The sequence below is a fragment of the Malus sylvestris genome, chromosome 2 (genome assembly GCF_916048215.2).
Source record: "Malus sylvestris chromosome 2, drMalSylv7.2, whole genome shotgun sequence".
Taxonomy (NCBI): Eukaryota; Viridiplantae; Streptophyta; class Magnoliopsida; order Rosales; family Rosaceae; genus Malus; species Malus sylvestris.
The window spans coordinates 2,889,634-2,901,529 of record NC_062261.1 but is presented as its reverse complement, the minus strand read 5'-3'; the positions used below and the strand labels follow the sequence as shown (position 1 = coordinate 2,901,529).

Below are 11,896 nucleotides of genomic sequence, written 5' to 3'. Positions count from 1 at the left end.
ACAATGGATTTGCAATAATATGGTTCAAATTCGCCTTTAGCGAGAATCGAATCTAAAACCTCTCGCTTATAAGTGAAGATAAATACTATTAGACTGTAGTACCAAGTGACAATTCATCATCATAAGTTTAATTATTCACTTATTCATGCTCTTTTATAAAGAATAGTACCTGAATGATAGAGAAACTTACCTACAATTGAGTATCATTGTAGTGCTATTTCATACAAACCATGCATATTATCACTACAAGAAAACATGGAATAGGTGATCAAATTTTATGTGGCGCCCAAAAATTCGTCACATATTTTTTCTATATGTGACAAATTGTTCAGAGCGTCACGCATGATTTGAGAACACTTAGGTGACGATAAATACGTCACATATTCTAGAATGGAGTGACGAAAATCATAAGCGTCACTTAAAATTATTTTATATCTTTTAAGATGAAAAAGTGGGGACACAAATTTTTTGAAGTCCTTACTAAAATCTATGGCGAGGAACAATGGCACCCTAACGAAGTATGATATATGAGGAATTGCAAAAGGGTTACATATGTGTATTCTCGGTGACGAAAGTGATTCATCACTTTTCCAACAATAAATAAATAAATAAAAAGAAACATAGTAAAGTATTAAACAAATTTGAGAAAGCCCATCTAAATTCTAAACCGTTCTCTTTCACTTTCACTTTCTCTGTCTCTCAAACTTCTCCCATTTCTCATCGTTGTGACCCAAGGCAACCAACACGTCTCTTAATCTTATTCTCTCTCTATCGCTACATTACTGGGATCTTCTAAGCCAAATGCTCAAACCCTCTCTCATCTATTCGTTGTCTATCACACTCCACAACCAAAAACCCTAGAGACCAATTCAACCAACAAGCCAAATCCACACCTTGTTGCGTCTCAACCTTCTTCCAGTTTCTTGCGCCACCACCGAAAACCCAAGAACCATAGAAACCCTTTCCACCAATTACATAAATCTATTCCAAATTTCTCCATGCCTACGAGACTACCATGTGGCCAAATGGTTAGCGAATTCAATTTTTATCATTCTTTTTAACTTAGGGTTTTGGATTTGCAGGTAATTGCCTCCAAATTGAGCACTCCAGTAGCCCTCGACCTCTTCATCCATCTTTCAAGGACTCTAATTGGGTAAAATTTGGTTTTTAATTTATAGATTTATATATAAATAATATATATATATATATATATATATCCCTGGCTTTTTCTATTTGTTTTTGAAACTTGCAGGTTTACATTCACAAATTTACAAACAAAAAAACTGAAGGAAGGAACATTAATCAATAACTTTAGCAAAGAAACTTGTAAGAATTTCTTCTTTTTTCATGCTACATTCTGTTTCCTTGTGAGATTATATGTATTTGTCCCTGTCTATTTTATTTTGGGTAACCGTTGGGGATTATTCAAATGATTTATTTGCACATATGGAGGCTTTAATAAGTTGTTTTAATTGGTCTTTGTATTTCAATTTTTTGTTTGTTATGAACTTGCAAGTTGGTATTTTTTTTTTCTAGGCTTATTGGTTTTACATGGGGATTGAAGGTAAAATTTTTTGGGTTGGTGATACCATTTATTGAAAATGAAAGTTGTTTGATTTGGCTTTGAATTGCTCTGAAATTTGAACCATAATTCTTTTAAGTGCTCTACATTTGAAAAAGATTGAAAATGGTCTCTTGGGCAAGCAGAATGATTTCCCCTATCATAGATGATTTTCTTTCTTCTGATTATTGGTGGCAATGTCTTTTCTATTTATTGGTGTTATTATTTGGATTCCTAGAAAACCATGAAAAATTATATAAAGAAGGATTTAAGAAACACATATATTTCTCCTATATATATTTTTAGCTACTTAGTTCTTATTAGACGATATGGGGTGACTGATGCTACATATTGATGCTGCATATGGAAATTAGATGATATGGGGTGACTGATGCTGCATGCTGATGCTACATATGGATATTAGACGATATTAGACGATATGCTGCCATATTTTATGTTTCCTCTTTCCATGGGATTCTCTATTAAGTCTAATCCCTTAATTTGAGGAAGATTGACATCTAGATGACTTGTTGATAGTTGTGTGCTAGCTACTTGTTGCACTCCCTTAATTTAAGGAGTAACAGCTTTAGGGTTTACCGGGTTTGTAGGATTTGCCAAGGTAGAGTTGCTTGTAACCTTTTACCTCATTATATATCCCCCCCCCCTTGTGCATTCAATCAATCTATGAAAAATACATTCAAACAAACTTAAAATTTCCACAGTTTTGTTTAAGCATTGGCTTTTACTTCCTTTTTAAGTTAGATACAAAATAGTTGAAAGCTTATTTCATAGTTTGATTATTAGGACTTTGCCCTGATCTTTAAGCAATTCTTCCAACTAGTGACCATATGACTTGCTCAAAATTCATCCAATGTGTTTTTTCTGTTCTTCTATTGGCTGGAGGCCTTTACCTCAAGTGAATATATCAATTGGGTTGTTTAGTAAGAGCACAACCACCTTTGAAATAACAAAGTTGGTTTCATTTTGGTTGTAAGAGATCCAGTGCAGAGTAAAAATTTAATTATTGAAAACTTTATCTGCATGCGAAAATGGTAGACTAATTTAGATCTTCTTTATGCCTCTTTTGCCTATTTTTTGTATTAAGCACACTAATGTTTTTATTTTCAAAGTAATTTGTTGTTGTGATTGTGTTGTTTGCAGGTTGGTCATGGTTTTTGACAAGGGTAGTTCTCTTGCTTGTGTTTTTAAACCAAGATGTTGTCGGTATAGGTTTTATACTTTACAAGTTTTGGGGTTGTTCTGCTTTCAACATTTTCATCTTAATCTCACTTTATCAACATACTTGGTAACTTAAGTGATAGCCACAACTTCCAGAAGTCACCTTTTGAAGGATATTGAATTTGGAAAACTAATATGTTATTCACCTTTTTTTTTCAATACTACGTTAGATTTTGATCTTATTGTTTTTTAGGAATGGTGTTGGAGTTGGGTTTCTATTAAATTTTGGCAGATCTTCATATTCTTGCAGTCGCATATTGGTTTAGAAGTTTAATTATAATTTAAGTAGTTTTTTGTTAATTTTATCTTTTGTTTGTAGATTATCTAGTCCTGCCATTTGGAATCTTGATAACTTACTAACTAGGCTATGATAAATTAGTGAAATTAGATAAGCAAAAGGAAAATGAGGATATGATAGCACAACTGAAGGATTGCAAGCCAAGGGCGGACCAACAACATCTCCAGAGTTAGTGACATCAATTTAGTCTTCATTAGTAGTGATATCAATTTGAACTTTATAAAAGCTGAATGAATGTTTTAAAATTACAGTGAATAAGTAGTCTATGGTATGAAACTAGATATGTTTTTCTTCTTAATTAATGGCCTTTTAATGTAGGATGTTTTCAAGAAAAATTCATATAATTGTAAGAAACAAAAGTATTACCACAAGGGAGGGGCAAAACCATTTCATCCAACATGCAAGAAAGGCTCGCAAGGTAATGAAATTAAAGTACATATAAAACTCATTGTGTAATTTAGATAGGCTCGTCCATTATGTTTCGTTCTTCTTACTGTTAACTATTCCTTCAATTCTTATTTTCTTCTCTTTTGTTATTCAGATTCTCAATGCACCTGCTATTATCTAGACACCAAAGTTTATTTTCTTCTCTTTTATTATGTAAGGATAAGATGAAGAAAAAGAAGGATGGAGTTAAAGGAGAAAGTATTCAAGAAGCACTTGAGGTAGTGATGGTGATCTTTCAAATGACAATGATACATGTGCTGATCTAAAGACCATGACATGGCTGATTATTTATATTATGTATTTTGTTGTTGGTTTCAAATATGCACACGGTATACCTGTTTTGTTATCGACTCAATGCCTTAAAAACTTGTTAGCATCTCAATATGCTTAGAAGTGTTAGGATGCTTATGTTAGCTTTTGAGATATAGACTTGGTGCATGTATTGGATATAATCTAACTTATTGATCAATGAAATGTGATTAACTAAAGTATTGCCTCATATTTGTTATGAATTCTAATTCTAGATGACAAAGCAGGGAATATGTGGTAATTGGTTCGTCACGAATTGTTTCTAATAGGTTTATGATTTTGACACATGTGACACAAATTGCGCCACATGTCAAAGGAATATGCAACGCTTTCAGTCTCACTTATTCTTAGCTATAGCATTCTAGGATCAAATTGAGTGACGATAAATTCCTCACTTATACATTTGTTATCTGACAAACTTATAGGTCACTAACTTTTATGTTTTGTGACGCTTATTTCGTCACAGTTAAAGTTATTAAGTGACGAATTTGGCATCACAAATAGTAAAAATATGTGGTGAATGTAAAATTCGTCACATGAACTATAGGTGATGCTGTATAGGTGACAAACATAGTGACGCTAGATTTTCGTCACATATAATTAAATGTGACGAATTTTCATGTTTATGTGACGAATGTCTATCGCCACTGATAGGGATTTTTACTACTCATGTGAACGGGCTTAAATCTCCTATTTTACTTGCAAGAATCACAAGGTTATTGTAGTATAAACGGATTTCGCAAGGTCGTCTCCACAGGGATTCGAACTAATCAGATTCCATTTAATTATTGTAAAGTAGAAATTGAAGTGATTGATTTTATAATATAATTAAAATAAAAACGAAATTAGTGAGTGAAAATAAACAATCTGCAATATTAGAGCTAGAGAAAGAAAACAGTTTTGGGAGAATAAAATTAAGAAAGCACTAGGGTTCCACCATCACCTAACAATCCTATGAATTTTTACCAATTACTTATAATCTACACATGCCACTTTGAAGGTTAGATTTTCCTAATTCATATTCTACTTGGAACCTCCAACATAGAACGTATATCTAACATGCAACCCGTCCGGACGTTCGGATCAAATCTAAACATGAAAGACTCATTATGCTTTATGAAAATCCTTTGAAAAACCATGCAATCCTTAAGACCTGATATTCATCCTAAGAGAAATTACAATTATTAATCACAAGAAGCCAGCGTCAATTTCAGGGAACCTTCCGACCAAAATTGCATCAAATTACTTTTCTAAAGATCCTAATGGTGATCAGGCATTACGACAATTAGATAGTTTTTATCCCGGTGATTAACAATTCAAAGTACGCATGCAATCGATCATAAGCAATTAAATAAAAATCACATATTCATGCTAAGGCTCAAGGCTTCGCCCTAGCAAAAGAAATTAGTTCCGCATATTCATAATTGAAATCATAGAAAATATTATTAAGAAAATGATTGAAAACACCTTCAAGTAGAAAATCTTCAAAACCCTAACAATTCTCTCTGTTTCCAAAATTGCATAAAAGAAAAACGTCCCTCAAAACTGTAGACGGCCAAGCAATATATTTGCTAAGCCACCACACAAACCCTAGCAAACTAAAATTAATAAAAACCCTAAATAAAAATAGTAAAATTCGTCTAAAATCTGAACAGCCACGTTTTGGCCCATAAGCTGCTCCAAAACTGGCCCAATATAGCTGGATTTAATGTTTGGAATATTCTGAACACTTTTCCAGAAGGCCACGAACCCATCCGAGGTCATCTTGGACTCCAAAAACGTCATTTAAGCCCAAAAACGTCATTTTCCAGCACTGCGCGCTGCTTCTTTATTTCATCGCCAGAAAATAACCGCTTGGTGGAAAAATCCCAAATTTTGATAAGATTAAGCTAAGTGACTCACGAACGTCCTCCAACTGGAATTACTCCAAAATTCGTCCATTTGATCCTGTTTTGCTCCAGAGGAAGTCGAAAGTCCTATATTAAAAATACAATTCAAAGTATCAAAATTCTTCTAATATATTAACCAAAATATACTAAGATTAGGGTAAAATATATAATATAAAATCTACTCATCAGCTACCTAAGCCATGTTTTCTTATAGTCTATGTGTAAATGCCAACGCATGTCACACTACAGTAGCATTCTCGTTGCCAAAATTTTTTCTCTTCAACTTGAACACACACACACACACACATATATATATATAATTGAATTTTATACTCGGACAGAATTAACGGGATTAAATTTGTGATACACTTTATGGTAAATCATCCGTGCAAAGAAAAATGGTCGGATTCCCATATCATTCGAAAGAATGTCACATCACCTTCGCCTAGACGAACCAAATTCTACTACGATTTTAGATCCTGTCGTTGTTAGGTGTGCAATAATTCCCATCTGGTTCTCCAGGAAAATGTTATTTACTCTTTTAGGCCCTGTAGCCATGATCTAAATGGTCGAGATGCTCACGAACATCATCATTTAGGGAAAATGCATATAGCTGCAGTATTGATGTCCTAACCATTCCCCTTCCCTCAAACAAAGTCAATGCATGTAACAGAATTGACTGTTCATGCATTTAACCAGCCCATGCATGCAGCATACTCAATACGACCAGTCGACCTTCCATCTCAATTCCACATGGAAGACTGAAGGACGACTAGTTTGGTTAGATGTACGTGTTTTGCTTTAAATGCTCGTTATTTCTTACCAAGCCTCAAAGGAAAGGTAGGGGAAGGAGCTCTCTTCCATGTTTATCATCCAAATAGGTTTTTGATATGATATATAATAAGGCTATACCTACCTATTGTGTCGGCATAATGATGTGATGTGAGTGTTTACTTAAGCGTTTCTCATCCAATAATTTAGATTAAGATTTAGGTTTTTTTTTGACGTGGCGTAACCTACCATGATAAGTTACGTCAAGTACTTAATTATGCTGATGGGGATTTGTTAAATTTGATTGAATGGTCGAAATACCTTGATCAAATTAGATTGAATAAATTTGTCATTCTAATGCAAAGAAACAAAATTCAAATAGTCACGTAATTAAATTTGGTTTGTAAAATTTATAGCATATATGTATGGGAAGAGGGAGACATGAAGCAATAATTTGGAGGGTGAGGGGGTTGGATCACAATCAAATATCGATGCCCCGACAAGAATCATATTGATATAAAGCCACGCAGATGAAAAGGAAATAGGTAGTAGATTGAACCCCTTAAAACTCTCACTCCATAACTTTCAATCATTCGAGTCAATTTTACATGTTTTAAAATCTGTGTCAATAGCGGGATAGATGTGCACCATTGAACAACAACTGTTACAAGTACACATAAAAATATCTCTATGACGAGGAACTTAAAGGTCATATTCTTGAAAGTAATTTTCCCTGCATCTGAAATTTTGAGTTCGAATTTATCCTATTTCAATCTTTATTGTATAGAAAAAATAAGGTTTATAAAATAAAATAAAAGACCCACTGAAAACAAAAATTGTAGGCTTGTAGTTACATAGGCAGCTAAATCCTAAATTATGAAATTAGCTTTGCTAATGCCGACTCCAACAACACCAAGCCAAGTAGCCAACCAACTAAGGAAAAGATATGAGGCAGGCCAGTACATTTACACTTTAATTTCTCTTCAATCTTTTCGCACTTTGTTACTTTTGAAGCCATATACATTTTTCCCTCCGGAGTCTTTTCACCATTGCAGATGGCAGACAAAAGGTTTGCAAAGCACTTAATTATATAACTAATAGCACACAATACCGATTAAAAATATAAACTGGAATAGAACTATTGTTCTCTCTAATTATATCTATGCATGTGCAGCACACTTAGATAGGTAGATAGCTAGCTTCCAATTGTATGTGATGAAAATCCTTTAATCATCTTATTGATAAAAGTTACTCTAAGAATAACAGGTTGATCTTCCCTAAGAGCTCACATCAACAGAAAGGTTTGGCACCTCGATGTTGGTTCTTCGCCACCTAGGGCTGTAGTATGTTCCAAGGGTTAGGATGTTCACCCATAAAGCGATATTTGAGCTGGTGAGTTGATTTCATCTTGTATTACAATATTAATTATTGTGTGACTAGAAATCTAATCATCAGCATATCTATCATCAGATGAATTTTGTTGATGATGAGTTTGCCAACCTGAGCCTCTTTCTTCCTCAAAGTCCAGTCTATTTTTTAAGCAACTTCCATCTTCTTGTAAGCAGTTATTAATTATCTTATATTTATGAGATTTCTCGACCTCGTGACATTATTTTGTAATTCCTCTTTTGTCGGGCTATTACCCCTCTGTTTAACCAAAGAAAATTCCTTTTTCTTTTATGCAAAGAGGAAATTAAGTTAATAAGAAGATTACGACTGAGATATACAAATTAATAAACAAATAATATTAAAAAGGCTAAATAGCCAAAATGGTCCCTGAGATTTGCATAATCAATAGAAATGGTCCCTGAGATTGTTCGCCATCAATGATTTTGGTATTTCCGTTAAAAACTCTTTGGGCAATTTTCAAAGCTTTGTAACTCAATCGTTTCTTAACCAAATTTGACCCATAATATATCAAAATGAAGACATGAAAGCGTAGAACAAGATTATACCTCTTTGGAAGCCCAATGGTTGCTGGAGATGGCCGAACAATAGCCTGAAAGGTGACTGGTCCACAGGAAAACTGGAAAACTCACCGGAAACTGGGTAAAGTTTAAACGTTAATAACTTATTCAATACTCAACGAAATCGAATGATTAAAAAACAAAAATCATACTTCTAGATGAGAAAAAGATAATGATACTTGATGACTAACTCTCTGTAGTTTGGCCGGAAAACGGCTTGAAAGTGGCTAACCATTTTCGAGTTAGCCATTTTTGAGCCGTTTTCCTGCCAAACCACAACAAGTTAGCCATCGAGACAGGTACCATTCTCTTCGTCTCATCAACAAGTATGATTTTTGTTTTTGAATCACTCAATTTCATTCAGTATTGAAGAAGTTATGAATGTTTAAAGTTTACCCAGTTTCCGGCGAGTTTTCCAGTTTTTCAGCGGACCAGTCACCTTTCAGGCTATTTTCCGGCCATCTCCGGCAACCATTGGGCTTCCAAATAGGTATAATCTTATTCTACACTTTCATATCTTCATTTTGATGTATTATAGGTTGAATTTGGTTCATAATTGATTGTGTTACGAAGTTTTGAAAATTGCCCAAAGAGTTTTTAACGGAATGACCAAAATCATTGATGGTGGACAATCTTAAGGGACCATTTCTATTGATTTTCAATCTCATGGACCATTTTTATTGATTATGCAAATCTTAGGGACCATTTTGGCTATTTAGCCTATTAAAAATTGAGTTCATACTTCAAAAGCATGGGTGCCAAGCATTGCAAATTGTTATGTTGTAAAAGAAAAAGGGTAGGCAAGGGCGAATGCATTATAGGACCAAGGTGGTCCCATGACCACCGAAAGATTGGGAAACAAGCAAGTGAAGGTCCTCGAGGACCCTTTGAATATTTGGTATAGGTCTATATGTGCCCATCAAGTATTTGATGTAATGTATGTTAAGCATATTTCGGCAGTACTTGACAAGTTGCATCAACAATACTCAATAAATGCTCTCGATAGCACTTGTCAGATTATTTCAGTAAATGTCGATATCTATTATCATATACACAACATGATTTTGTTGACACAGTAAGCCGACCAAGTGTCCAATGCAATGTTTCCGTAAATAAACTGAAATTTGTTTGTGCGTTTCGCGCTATATTTTTATCTAAAATCTTTAACTTTTAGCATTAAAACTCCCAAAATTCAAATCATGAATTCGCGGCTAGGCGGATAGAGAGAAACTGGTGCCTCCACGAAGTTCTTGATGATTGCAGAAAAGAATGGCTTCCTTATATTGACTAGAAAAACACAAATAAAGTGGTCCATTGTGACTGATATTTGTTAAAAAAAGAAAGAAAGAAAGCAGATATCTTTTACAAATCGATTCTGCGCCCTTGAATTTTTAATGAAAATATATATGTCTATTAAGGCAAAACTAGGAATGTATTCGTCGATCGATCAGGCCATTAAAGTATATAACAGTGACATGGTACTAGCCTACTAGGTGCAACAAATAATGGACACGACATAATCCATAATTCATTAATTTTAAACTTAAATTATTCCCACTAATTAGAAATGGATAATCTAGTTATCAAGAAATATATAATAACGTATTATGAGATTTGATATAAGAGGTGAAGAATAAATGAATGTTTTGTTTTAATTTTAACTTGATATAATCAAATACAAATTTTAACTTGATATAATCAAATACAAATATTACCAAGAATTTTTAGTCACCAATTGATTAAAAGAACAAAAACAATACAGCAAAATCATATAATTCAATAATAATAAATATTCAATTGTTAACGTGAAATCATATTCTTGTTCTTTTGGTCACACTTTTAATCCTATCACAAAGAACCTGAACCCTGCATATATAACTCGATCAGTACGATTCGAGTTTTTTTTTTTAAGATTCTATCTTGGGTAGCCGAAATATCTCTTAAATGTCAAATTCAACATGTTTGCTCATGGAAGTGAACTGCTATCGTATCATTATTGGCCGTCACCAAACATGTTCCTCCCATAAACCAATTTGGTTACCTTCTTCACTTATTTAAAAATAAATTGAAAGTCAAAAGGGGAAATAATTATTTGTGAAATCAAAGGGTATTTTTGATAATCTTTAAAGGCCCAATATGATTATGATTATGATCTTTAAAGGATACGATCGTATCCTTATTGGCCGTCACCAAACATGTTCCTCCCATAAACCAATTTGGTTACCTTCTTCACTTATTTAAAAATAAATTGAAAGTAAAAAGGGGAAATAATTATTTGTGAAATCAAAGGGTATTTTTGATAATCTTTAAAGGCCCGATATGATTATGATCTAACATCAACGTCATCAATACTATGTCAAATTAACCACCTATTACTAGATATTGAGTTTTATCACAAAAAAAATTAAAAATTCACATATATTGTATATTATTTTTTCAAAGTACCAATGTGAGACCTATTTTCTAACAATTATACATTTGTAGTAAAAAATAGTTGTGACCCCAATATAAAGAGAAGAATAAAACGCAGTTGAGCTTCAGGTTAGTTTGGGTTAATCTAGGCCAGTGATATATTCAAGATTTTAACATTTGATGGTCCTAATCAATGTATGCGAGGTGTTAGTTTGGCAACGGTTTGGGGCCTAGGCAGATTTAAGTAAATGCATTATATCATATAAATAAATGTCTCTTTACACTTAAAACAATATACTTGTATTGGGAATCTGGTTTTATTATATTTATGGAATTGCCATTAGCACTCCAAAAATCACATTCTGCACTCCTCACAACACAAGTTTATTTTATTTTATTTCTAATTATAGAAAGTATAGAGTGCAAAATTAGATTTTTGGAGTACCAATAACAATTTTCTATTTTTATTATATAACATATAACATACGAAAATACCATAATTTTGGCTTTAGTATTTTAGTGAATTTGATGGTATGAGATGAAAATTCATGTGGTTATGAGTTCGTAGTACTTTACTAAATACTTTTAGAAGTCGTATGAATTTAAAATAAAATAACGGTGTTAAACATATGGTATAAAATATATTGGTTGAGTAATACCCCAACCCTTTACTAGCATAACTTGATTGGACAACAATTAAAAAAAGAAAAAGAAAAATGGGAAGTTGGTCACATGGGAAATGGAGAGAGAAAGTCTTTCTTCTTCATTGGAACCAAAGTCCAAGAACAATTGATCTATAGTGGTCTTCTTTATGTGCCTCTTCATCTGAAATTAGATCTTTCTTCTTGGTTGTTGTGCAGCATCTACACAACTATGTTGGTTTTCTCTCTTCCATGACCTACCTAGACCATTGGGTGGTCCTCAGAAGTCCCACATACCCTTCTTCAAACTTTAGAATAATCCCGGTACCACTTGGGTCCATAAATGGATCCGATCCTGATAT

The 11,896-nt window shown here is 33.3% G+C and overlaps 1 pseudogene; it reads left to right on the top strand.

Moving 5' to 3' along the window:
* The first annotated feature begins 2,324 nt into the window (after positions 1-2,324).
* Positions 2,325-4,012, top strand: LOC126593476 (uncharacterized; annotated as a pseudogene).
* The last annotated feature ends 7,884 nt before the right edge of the window (positions 4,013-11,896 follow it).